General features: G+C 53.8%; 2 protein-coding genes across 2 annotated transcripts in view; one reads left to right on the top strand and one right to left on the bottom strand.

The window, feature by feature from the left end:
• The window catches only part of CSUI_000068 (elongator complex protein elp3), a gene marked incomplete at its 3' end in the record, with an annotated part of 8198 nt that extends 6299 nt beyond the window's left edge, over nucleotides 1-1899 (bottom strand). The window contains exon 1 of the mRNA XM_068060302.1: nucleotides 1-1899. This exon is cut by the window's left edge and continues 142 nt beyond it.
• A 3332-nt stretch (nucleotides 1900-5231) lies between these two features.
• Nucleotides 5232-11687, top strand: part of CSUI_000067 (transmembrane) — a 16462-nt gene continuing 10006 nt past the window's right edge. Inside the window, exons 1-4 of the mRNA XM_068060301.1 lie at nucleotides 5232-6979; nucleotides 7750-7878; nucleotides 8658-10867; nucleotides 11537-11665. The gene's annotated coding sequence lies outside the window, so the exon portion shown is untranslated. The remainder of the gene's footprint in view (nucleotides 6980-7749; nucleotides 7879-8657; nucleotides 10868-11536; nucleotides 11666-11687) is intronic.

Genomic DNA, 11687 nt, shown 5'->3' with positions numbered 1-11687 from the left:
CGGCTGTCCAGGTTCATTGGGACAATAGTGGCAGTCCTGAGGACAGGAGAACCTCCCAGGAGAGGTAAGAACCGTTATCACCAGCACCCCGCTATTCGTCCGAATCGCTTTTCTCTTCATCAAATTTTCCAGCACCCGGTTTCTGCGAAAAGGAAGCCGGCCGGGCTGCCGGCAGGAAGTGGCTGATAACACAGACGCAGAAGAACCCTGCAGCGAAGAGAAAGCTTGCGCGTCCACGGAACTGTGAGAGTCAGTTCCAGAGACGGGATGAAAACCGGGGGCAAGCTCCCTTTCGCCAGTTCCCCCAGGCTGGGTGTCTCCTGAGAGACGCTGCATTGCTACAGACTGCGAGCACTCGGACCCTTCCTCGACTCGACCCTCTTCAGGTGAGGAGCAACAATGCCCGCCAGTCTGGCCAGGAAGCCCGGAGCATGTGGTTGCTTCTGGCAGAGCTGCATGTTCTTCCCCTTTACTGGGAGAGGGCTCGCGGACATGACAGGAGGTAATTCTGAGTTTTCCTGCCTCCTCCTCAGCTCCCGCCACTCGCGTTCTGTCCACAGCGCTCTCCCCGACCTTTGAGGAACAGCTGGCATCACCGGAGCGTACTGTGTCCTCTCCATTTTCGTGTATTTCGTCTGCGTCCAAGCTATCCGGATGCTCGGATGCGTTGTGTAAGAGAGCCTCGTACGAGGCAATGATCTGGGCCTTGGACGGCGCAGCTTTGAAAGCCTTCCTCAGCTCGGCACAGACTTGATTAAACTCATCCGCTGTTTGAGGGTTCCGAGAAAGCAGCTGCAGTGTGAACTGCGTCGTAACCTCAGAGTCAACGGCATTCCTCAAATCAGGATTGAAATCACCCCATTCCCGCATACTTCTCTGAAAAGATCGAAGATGACGCGCTCGATGTTCATTTTCGAAATCTTCTTTTCTCACGGCGGCCACAGCTCCCGCGCGGCAGACGAAGTCTGGATGAGTTGCTGGGAAGAAAGAAAGAAGGTCGACTTCAGCCTCCGGTATTGTGGTTTCGGCTGATTGCGAGAGCGGACTAGCACTGTGCAGATCACTCGGCGCCGGCGCTGCCGGAGCCGCGCGTGCCATCTTGACTTTCCCGGCGGACAGATCCCGGAGTCCCCACTGCAGAACCTGGTGCCACGGGGACCCTTGTGTTACGTCTCGTACGACTGGTCCCAAAAAGAAAGACAGGTGCAATTTCTCCCTCCCGACAAGCCACGAGCCGGCGTCGCATCCCGCGGGACAACAGCCGCTCCTTGTCGTTCGGGTGGACGCTCGAGCAAGGAGGACTAAAGGTCCCGTGGTTTTCTCAGGGTCCCTAGCGGCACTGCGCTACTCCTTGCGGCACCGATGCGGTTTCCCTGGTAGCGGTAAAAAGTCCCTTTGAACGAAGACACTCCGTGGCGCTCTTGTATCCCACTGACGACAAACCACTGGACTACGTTATCTGGGACACCTCTGGACAGCCATCATTATCAAGAGGCAGCCGGGACAGACGCAGGCCGACGGCAACGCTTGTCTGTGTAACAGTCTCACAGGAAGTAAAAAATAGGCTGGGCCGACAACAAGGCACCAGCTACGTCGGCTCATCAGCGCTCGCTGCACTGTGGCGCTGCAGCTCGCTGCAGAACAACCCTGGGAAAGCGCCCAAGAAAGCCTGGAGTCTCAAGCAACTCCTCTGTAAACCTGTACAGAGAAGAGGCGTCAGAAGACACTTTGTTACAAGGAGAAGGAACCAAAGATGCCTGAGAAGCAGCACGAAGCATGTTCATCGGCGATTCTGAATCGACGCTGTCATGCGCGCATGCGAGTCCCGGGGCCTTGTGGGGCGGTAACCTGTAGAGCGTTAGACACTCGGATGGCTACCGGATGAATCCTGCCCGCGTTTACGTACAAGGAATCTTTTGCATTTGCTGTTTTACGTGTGAGCTCGTTTGGTAACTCTGCTGTCACTCGCGGAGACTGGCAGCATCTGCGGACTGTAGGGCGTTCCTCGACCGGAGGGTAGAGGCTGGTCCTTCGCAGCAGGCCTGCTTTGGTTCAACCTCCTTGCCTGCTGTCATGCTGGTGGGTGCGGACACGGAGGGCAGGCCCTCTCTGGCCCTCTGGAATTTCGGGCTTAGTGGAAGGCAGAACGCATACCGTCAAAAGTCACCGCAGAAGGCCGCAGCACCGACGTCCCGGCCGGACGAGTGTGCCTGGCTGCCGCATCCGTACCAGCTGAGACACCTTCCAGGTGTCGTCACTGGTACTAGTCTCAAGCGGTCTTCTGATAAGCACACCCCCTTCTACATTTGACGCCACGGTGTCCGAACCCCGCTTTCCATTATCAATGCACGCCTCGATGCCTCACCGCTCGTATTTCATGGGAAGCCAAGTTAATTGCGGTGCACAGTGCCGCCTGTGAGCTTGAGTCGAAAAAGCCGGAAAGATTCTATCTCTCCAGAGACGTCTGGAAACTTTAGTTACTTAGGATCACTTGTTGTCCTTAGTGAAGGTATGGCGAAACTTCTGGGTCTCGTTGGTCAAACGTTTAGACAACAACGGATGGCCGTCTGGGCGCGAGCTTAGCCAAGATACTCTGCGGTTTAAACGACAACAGATTGCTAGCATGGTACCTTTGCCAGTGCCACGTTTGCCGAGCCACTGTGTACATCTCATCGTCCGGCTCTCCCTCCAAGGCACTTCACCAGTGCGTGCTGCCGACCGCCGCGGTCCCCGAAGCCATGAACGGAGAGTAAACCGAGCCGCCCCCCATGAACTTCTCCCCAAGGAGACTCGCTACTCGCGTACACTCAAGAAACAAGAAAGAGCAACTGCCTGTATCAAAAGCCGCCTTCCGTGGTTGCTTTCACCCTCCTTGGCCGGCTCACCCGGCGTCTTTTGTACCGCGGCCGCGCAGCATCCCGTTCAGGTGAACTGAGGCTAGCTGAGCGCCCCGAGACACTTTCCCGTGGGCCTTATCTCCTGCACACTGGTGGCGGGACTTCAGCAATTGCGTGCGGGTCGTGGTTTGACAAGGTATGCACCGTCCCTCTCAAGCGTGCTTAGGGGAACAGCAGTTCCAACGTCACTCAGTCTAGCTAGTCCTGGGTATGCTTGAGTTATTCTTCGGCGGGAAGCTGGTATCTCACCTTGACTGCCATAACCTCGTTCCGATTGGACGATCAGCCGGTCCCCCGTTCGGCTCCCTTAGGTTTATGCTTGCTGTTCAGGGACAGCTCTCGATTTCTGACAGACTCGCCGATCTTTTCGTTAGCATTGTTTCTCAGGGGCCCTGTCCTCCCAACGGAGTGCATATTCTCGTGCCTACCTGGTAGGTGCGATGGTTTGCTCTGGGTCTTCAGCTTGCTCGGGGCAAAGTCACATGAGAGGCTAAGGTCAACTTGGACTCCAGAACACATGTGGGGGACGATCTGTTACACAGGAGACAACGGCTCGCCAGAGGCTGACGCTTCACAATCCAAAGAGCCGCCGGCAGGACTCACTGCGCGTATCGTGCACTCGGGGAATGATGGCGCCTGCACCACCATGTGGGCACTGAGAAAGTGAGGCATCCTCCGTACGCATGGTCGACCATACTCAAGCTGTCAAGACGTCTCTCTGTCACATGGAGTACTGAGATGGGCCCGAGTAGGCCGCAGTTGAGAGGGAACACGCAAGGACTTCCCGGACCGCCACACGGTGTAAACCAAATGCCTTGCTCCTGCCCAAACACCTCTGCTCCGACTAGGAGTGACTAGAAAGAGCCTGAGGGGGGCGCAGCAAATACCCAAGAACAACTCTGGTTGTGCTTGCCGGTGTTATGCTGGTCAAGACGGACCTTTACCACTCGGCTAACGCCTAGTCTCACCATATCTGTGATATCCAGTGGGAGAAAAGTAAAAAGTGGAGCCGCTACCAGCAATATGCAAAGAGCTGAAGAAGCCGACAGTTGTATAAGGCACTACCGTCGCGGGAGGCGCTGGACCTGCGGAACAGCTACAAATTGTGCGCAAGCCTCGCGGCGCGAGAACGGTTTGCCTGGCCAGTGTACGGACGTCCCTCGGGGAGCCAGGAGTGTGACAGGAAGGAAAAGGGAAAAATACATAGGAGTCTTTATCTTCAGTTCCAGAAATGTCAGCCCAACCGCTCCAATGCTGTGATTGTCGGAGCGCGTGCGCAGTCACGACTACCGTTGAAATACAGACGTTCCAGTACACGGGTACATGAGTGGTTCGTAGATTTCAGTACTAGAACCTACCAAACCGCTGTAGCACTCCGTGCTATTGCGGACTGTGGTAAACTGCCAGTTGTGATGGTACACCAGGCAGCGCAGCCGTGGCAGGGTATTCTATGCTAGCAACTCTCGACTTCTTTCTTCCGGGCTACGAGCTCGACAAGACAGATGGAAGAAGAAACTAGGGCCGACCCGACCGTGGAAGCACAATAGACGGAGCTGGAGTTTTCAGCGACAAGGGCCGAGCTGGGATCCACCAGGTGTGATAGAACCATAGTACATTGCCTCCTGTGTTCGCCCGTGCCGTTCTTCAGCTCACATACGAGGCGAGTGCTGGCTAGGATGCGTTTGAGGACACAGGCGTAGTGCGAAGTCGTCTTAGTCGTCCATGTGTTCGGCCTAAACTCTACAGTGACTGCGGTGCTGTGGTCGCAAGACTGCGAGGGGGCTGTTTGCGTTGCTTCACCTGGGCATATGTGTAACTCGGTACTGGCTGATTATGCACGAGCCGAGCAAGCTCCCTGAGGCCCCGACCTGAGGTGCCAGAAGGTCTAAATTCCCGGGACGCACAGGGCCTCCACCCCCTTTGGTGCCGTACCTTTTACCTTAGCTTTGGCTTTTCCAGGATACTTGCGATCTGGAACCCTGTGACTCAGTGAATGTCGCTGTTCCTTGATTTCTCTCCCAGCGCCCGTCTTACACTGCTATTCTAAAGTAGGTGTGCAGGCCCTAATGTGAATTCGGGCGGGCCAGAACAAGGCAAGCATATCTGGGATGTCCCGGTGTTCGACCGGCGTCATCCGGTTGGGTTACCATGTCAGAGGTACCCACCGAAGTAAAGAAAGGCCTATGCCGTACACTGGATGGTAGTCTATCGGCTTGTTTCGCGGTCGTTCATCTATCACCGCATGCATGCAATCCACTTGTGACCTACTTCGACTAGCTGTTTTCACGGCCGTGCACGAGGGACGTGACTTCTTTCTCCTGCTGGTGAACGTTGCTTCCATAGTTCGCCTCCTCGTGCTCATGAATGTGCTTCGACCACAGTCGCCGTACAGAGCTGTCTCGATAGTCACGACGACAAGCAGTGTCTCCTTTGGTCCTGGTGTAGGCTTGCCGAAAAACGTGTAACGAAACGGGTGGGCATCTACACACTTGAGGCCAAAGCGGGAATCCGGCGGGTAATATGGAGTAGGCTATTCTTCTTCTTTGTCTCCTCAGAGGCGCAGGAGTTGGCTTCACCGCTTTTTGCCGACGGAAGGGACCGTCAACACACGTGTGCTGAGAGCTTGCATGAGCACACTGAGAATCATGGTGCCCGGAGGATGGCGGCGGAGACGGCGAGTGCGGGAGCCCGACCTGGACGTCTCTTGGTTTCGCGTGCTCTGGACTGTCCTGCGCACGGTTCCTGATGGGGGGCATTCCCCCTTGTCCACCGTTGCCGACCCATTTGTACTGCAGGTGCTACATGACTTCTCTGCAAGTTGGCATTGCCAACAAATCTAGTAACCCGGGATTAGTTTTTCTAGCGCAGGTGTGCCGCGCTTGACAAGGCGCTCAGCACGCCCCAGTCTCGTCTGGGGAATGGGATGAAGCGGACAGCTGTGGTCGTGATCTGTTACTCGCCATCCCCGGTTTGGGCTTCGGTCATCTGCACAATTCCCAACCGATATGCATGTGTTCCCCGTGCTGCCCCGTCCAGGAGTCCTCGAGCCGATGTGCACCCCCCGTCGTCTGTCCTGCAATCGAACTGGACGGCTGGCTGCGAGCGCTGCATGGTGTCCCGAGAGGCGATGGAAGACCAGGCATTGTGTCGATAAAGGCAAGACTTATCCTGCCAATTCTGGTGTGCGCCGAGTGCACACCCGTGTCTAGGGCCTGGCCAGATAGGACTTCGGGAAGCGCTTCCCGGCTATCTAGACTCATGACCATTCAAAGGTGCATTCCATGGTGTGTGCGTACGGTTAACGTGTCCTGAATTACAGACTCCTTCTTCGTGTCCTTCACTAAGTATCCGACCAGGAAAAACCAGGACAGCATAACAGTGCAACCAGCCCTAAAGACCGGGGTATATTCTTTTCTTGCGTGCGCGGGATGTTTCAATGGCAAAGGGAAGAAGGGGGGTCCTTGTCGGAAGCAAGTCTTGCAGCGGGTGCTGATCAGGGTGTGTTGAGTTCCTTGTCGCCAAGGAATTCCTCTCCAGGTTCAGTTTGCTGCCTGCTTGCGGAGCCTTAACAATGAGAGACGGTCCTTTAGGTGAGCGGCTTCTGCCGCCGGCACACAGCGTCCCTACGCCGCCTGTTTCTCGTCGTCAGAGCATGGAGCGGGGAATCTGTATACCTCAGTCCATAGGGAATGTCCAGGAGGCGACGCCGGGAAGGGAAGGAACTGGTGGAGGAGAAGATGGCACTTACTTCTCTCGGAGAGAGTTCTTTGGGACGCCGGCAGCCAGGCAGAGGGTGATCGAGCATCACAAACGAAAAGCGAAAAGCTTTTATGGGAACCGGACTATCGGCGAGTTCGGAAGTTTTGTTTATTTGGTCAACCAGATATTCGGGGCCAGCCTCGTTGCCATTCCCTATGTCTTTAAAGCCAGTGGCTACATCCCGTGCTTACTGAGCAACAGCTTCACATGCATCGTTGGCGCCTTTGCGGCTCTTATGCTCATGAGGGCCATGACGATGATCAAGGGAAATTATGCCTTCCAGCAGCGGGTAGAATATGCTGCGTGTGTTGCTTACTTCCTCGGTATGTTTCTCTTTCACGCCTGGGTGATTTTGCCTTAGGAAGTCCTCTCTGGATGCGTCTGCATTCTGAAAGTGCAGAACGGCCCCTGGTACTGTGAATTACTGTGCAGTGGCTTACGTAATAGCCGCGCCGGGCGTAACGGCGATTGTGTCAATCCCGGAATATCTGCTGCTGGCCAGAAAGGAGGGGAGATATGTGGTCGGTCCTGTTCATTCCATTTCTAGTAGTCTGACACTTACTCGATCTATCTGCGGAGAAGCACCGCCTCACGGGGGGATGAAGCACCTCTAGAATTGATCCTTAATTTCCTTGCCGCTTAGACGGCTGATAACCATGCTATGGGGAAAACAGACCAGTGGGGGACGCTGTTAAGTTGTATTGTTCTTTATACCAGTCAGTCGTACAGTATGACTGCTATTACCAGGTTAGTCTTAGAGGCGTCGAAGATGGAATCTCGTGTTTGTAAACGCAGCAGGGTAGGAGTCGAAGCAACAGATCTCTTTCGTTGTCTTTGTATAAGCACAGATGGTCGGGCAGTTCAGGCTTACCTGCCCAGCCTCTCTTCTTTTCTCTAGTTGTTTTTCCTCACTTTGTATCCCTCTGTATAGCGCCTACCAAAAATACCTTCCCACTCACCTGCAGCTCCTTGGAAGGCGCGGAAAGTGAGAGCAGAGCATCCGTTACTTCTTGTGTGTTTGGCGGTCAGTTGTGAAAGCAATTGCCGATCGTGGTCTTGCTTTCGGGTCCCTCTCTTCTGCGTTCCCCTTCAGGGAAAAAGCGGTCTGGTGTAGTGCAGGTCTGCTTCTACTTCGCCATGCAAGCTATGAATATCGCCAGCATTGTCGTTGTCAGTCAGGCCATCGACCAGCTTCTTATTCTGTTCGGAGGCTACACAGTTGGTACGTCCCATTGTTCAGGGAAGGCCGGCAGGTTTCAAGGTGCCTCTCTGAGTTGTCAATGGTCCAGCGTTTCATATATAACGAGGCCTTCGAAGCCGCGGAGAGGTTACTACCTACAGTATTAACTGCTGCTGCCCCCGCGTCATGCACGCTTATAAATACGGATACACATTAGAGAGTACCATGAAATTGTGTACTCAGGAATGCCTGCACAGCACTATCGGGTACTGAGTTGGTACGCTTGTTGTCTACATGTGTTTGCCGGGGGCCTCGAAAAGTCTGACAACAAGCTCTGCCTTCCGTACCAGGTTTTTCTCCTACCTCCAGGGTCGGTAGCGGCCAACAGTTTCTTTCCACTTTCTTCTGCTTCAGGAAGTTGTCCGGAGTGATTTCCAGTTACGCCGGACAAATGCGGCTCTTCAGTCACCACGTGGCAAACCCTTTTTTAGGTGTACGTACACTGCATTTTTGTGACTCGTTAGATGGCAGTCGTGCAGTGCCCTTCTTATTGCATTCGTTTAGTGACTTGAATATTTATCTCATCCTCCTGAGTGCTAGGCCTTTCTCCGTAGCCTTGTGCTAGAATAGAAGGAGGTGTGCTCGTTAACCTAGGGCTAGCAGCGAAGGCCGCTACCGCAGAGTTAGTTGATGACCGGCAACGTAAATCTGTCTGCGGCCTCCGCCGGCGCTTATGGCCCGTACAACACCTTTCAGGGTTTTTCATTGTGAGTGTGTTTCTACGATTCGTGTCGTGTGATTGCCCGATGAATTACATGTAGGTCTACAGGTTCTGCCCTCGCTACACTTCCGTGTCTACGATGCCGAAGCGTACGCGCAGTACTCAGGTGTTGATATCACAGAGACGCCAGCTCTGTCTTCAACCCTGTTGGTAACATCGCCGTCTTTGTCTCTTTTCTCTTCTATCTCTTCTTCTCTTTTCTCTCCTCTGCTTCACCTTCTCGGCGTTTCGCTTTCCGCGTCATCATCCCCACCCCCACCTCCTCCTCTGTACCTTTCTATAACAGTGGGTTATGTGCTGTGTGCCTGCGTCTGCATTCCGCTCTCCACCTGTTCTATCGAAGAGAACATGGTTGTCCAATACATTTCTTTCGCTTTTCTTCTCTTCTCGATATTCGTCATGTCCTCCTGTGCGGCTGCAAAGCTCTCGACTTTCCCGCTTCTCCAAGGCACGGCAACCCTACGAGCCGAGTCAATTCAAGTACAGAACTCGTCTCTTTCCAGATTTCCTCCTTTGTCCACGTCAGTTGGTAATGGAAAAACTGCACCCTTTCCATTGTATCCGTCCGTCACTGCACTCCCTCACTACTCTGACGGTCGGCCTTCGGATGCTGCTTCCCGCTTCAGCACAGTCGAAGATCAATCGTTTTCTCCGGAATTTGCTTCAGCTCAGATTCCAAGTGATACACGCGAGCATGGGCTCTCCTTCTTTTCTGCTTCTGACCAATCTACCCTTCCTGCTCCTGGCTTCTTATCAACCGCTGCTTCGTCGGTCTCTTCTACGCCCCTCCCTGGCTCTGCACGTCATGATTCGTCTTCACCTCCGTTCTTGTCTGTCACCCCCCACGAGTCTGTCGCAGGACCAGAGGACAGAGAAGTTCCCTCTTCTTCTTCCTCCGAAACTCAGCCACGTATCCCGGTCTCCGCTTTTCTCAGCCCGGGAGAAACTGTTTCTCCCTATCCATTACCCATTGCTGCGAAGTCAGACTCTCAAAGCGTGCGTCTTTCCGACCAAGGTCCCCCCACCCAAACTTCAGCTTTTCTCACTCCACCCAGAGATGATTCTTTAACGTCCCCTAAGATTCTTGCGGTTCCACCTAATCCTGCGCTTGCCTTCGCAGGGACTGTCAATGTCCCAGGCGAGCGAATTAGTTCTTCCACTATCTCGTCCACTTCCTCCCCGTCTTCTTTCCAGGCCTTCGACACAGGAATTCGTAACACAGCCGTGACTCACGAACGAACAGGAGACGAAGCCTCATCTCGCTTTACTTCGTCTTCTCTTCTCGCAGTAGAAGAAGCGAACATAGACAATTTGGCAGCAGCGGGGTGGGCTCGTGCGGCGGTTCAAACTGGTGAAGTTATGAAAGACCTGGAAGAAGAGAGAAACAGGATCTTCGAGAGGGGGTCATGGACGGGCGGGGCGGCGGACAGAGCTGGTGGTTATAGAGGTTCTTTGCGTAGTGACAGGCGGGAGTTTGAGACAATTCCTCTCGTCCGGGGAAGAGATCAACAACGGCGCAGAGAGGAGGGAGAAGGTGAGAGCTTGCTGTCTTCACACAACGACGAAGAAAACGGTTCCTCTTCTGCTTATCCATCTTCAATCCCTTTTTCTGTCTCTTCACAAGCTTCGAGTCTTCGGCCCCGCTGGTCGTACACTGATATATCTGCTGGTTCTCGGCCGTCTCGTCTGTCTCGAACTGGTGAGGATGCACATTCAGGGCAGAAGTTTTTTTCGCTCAGTGATAACCATTCTCTTCGTTCTCCATCCGGTGAGCCCGGAACGAGGGATGAAACGAAAAGCAAGCTCGACACAGCGACGGCTAACGAAAGTGTCTACTGGGAGACGGGAGACAGTGCGTCTTTACTCCGGTCTTCTCTCTACATGTCTCTGGACAAGCCTTCCGCATTGGAAAGAGACCACCCGGTCCTTTTTTCCGGCGCGTATCATAAAACGCGAGAGGAGGGCAGCGCGGCCTGGCCGGAAAGGCATTCGACGGCAAGTTCCTTGCTTTCTCTTCAGGAAGAGAGGAGAACGCACCCTTCCGAGGAGAAAGAGGCGGCCGGGAGAAAACAGAAGCAACGTGGGCCCCAAGAAAGTCCACAAGAGGACAGAACTCGTGAGGAGAGGAAGAGAGCACCATCGCCTTTTGGAGATCGAAAATTCGGACAGCTTTTCTCCACCTTTATTGCAGCTTATTCATATGTTACCGTTGTCCCCTGTTGGGCGAATGAAATGACTGCAGAAGTCCGGGTAAACAACCAGGTCTCTGGACCTTATTATCTCTACACACTTGCTCGTCCGTTTGGCGTCTCTAGGTGCACGTGTGGACAACGTGTGGTCCTTCCCTTTCATGCCTGTCTTTGAGTCGAAGATAACCCTTTTTCCCGGGTGTCCTGAACGGAAGAACCGCACAGCTAATTTGTAGACATACCCCGGCAAGAAGCAGCTCGGCCCCTTGCTCCCTGGTTGTGGGAGAGAAGACAGCTGCCTGGACATGAGTGCCACTTGACCTTACAGGCACTTCTAACGAGAATGAAGTTCTCCAGTTAGGGATACTAGCGTCTATTACGAGCACGCAATTTTGCATGTTGAACTTCTGACAAAAGTGCGAGTCCCTGAAGACGTCTAACAGCGCCTATTACATCTTAATATTCAGCTACGGTATCTCCCCACAGGATTTCACAACGAAGTCTTTTCTCTCTTCCCGTACGAATTATCCTGTCCTTTTCAATGAACAGTGAAGAGTCTCTCGAATGAGGGGCGGGCATCACAGGCAAGCCGGGAGATTTCTCCATTTGAGCAGCTCTCCCGTTGTTCTTGTGCTATGTTTGATGTCTACCTTCCTGTATCTTGTTGTAGACTGTAGTGTGCGCTCTTCCATAGGCTTTTGGTTTGACTGTGCTTCCATTGCGCTGGCAGGTAGAGCGGGCCGTATGGGTGAGTAGCACCTTCTGCTGCATGATCTACTTTCTCTTCGGTCTTCTTCTCTCAGCCGCCTATCCGTCTCTCAACTCGGACAACATTCTACAAGTGAGCAATTTCCCTCTTGTCTTTCTGTTCCGAGACTTCT

This window comes from Cystoisospora suis (assembly GCF_002600585.1).
Source record: "Cystoisospora suis strain Wien I chromosome Unknown contig_29, whole genome shotgun sequence".
NCBI classification, from domain to species: Eukaryota; Apicomplexa; class Conoidasida; order Eucoccidiorida; family Sarcocystidae; genus Cystoisospora; species Cystoisospora suis.
This window is presented reverse-complemented; position numbering and strand designations above follow the sequence as displayed.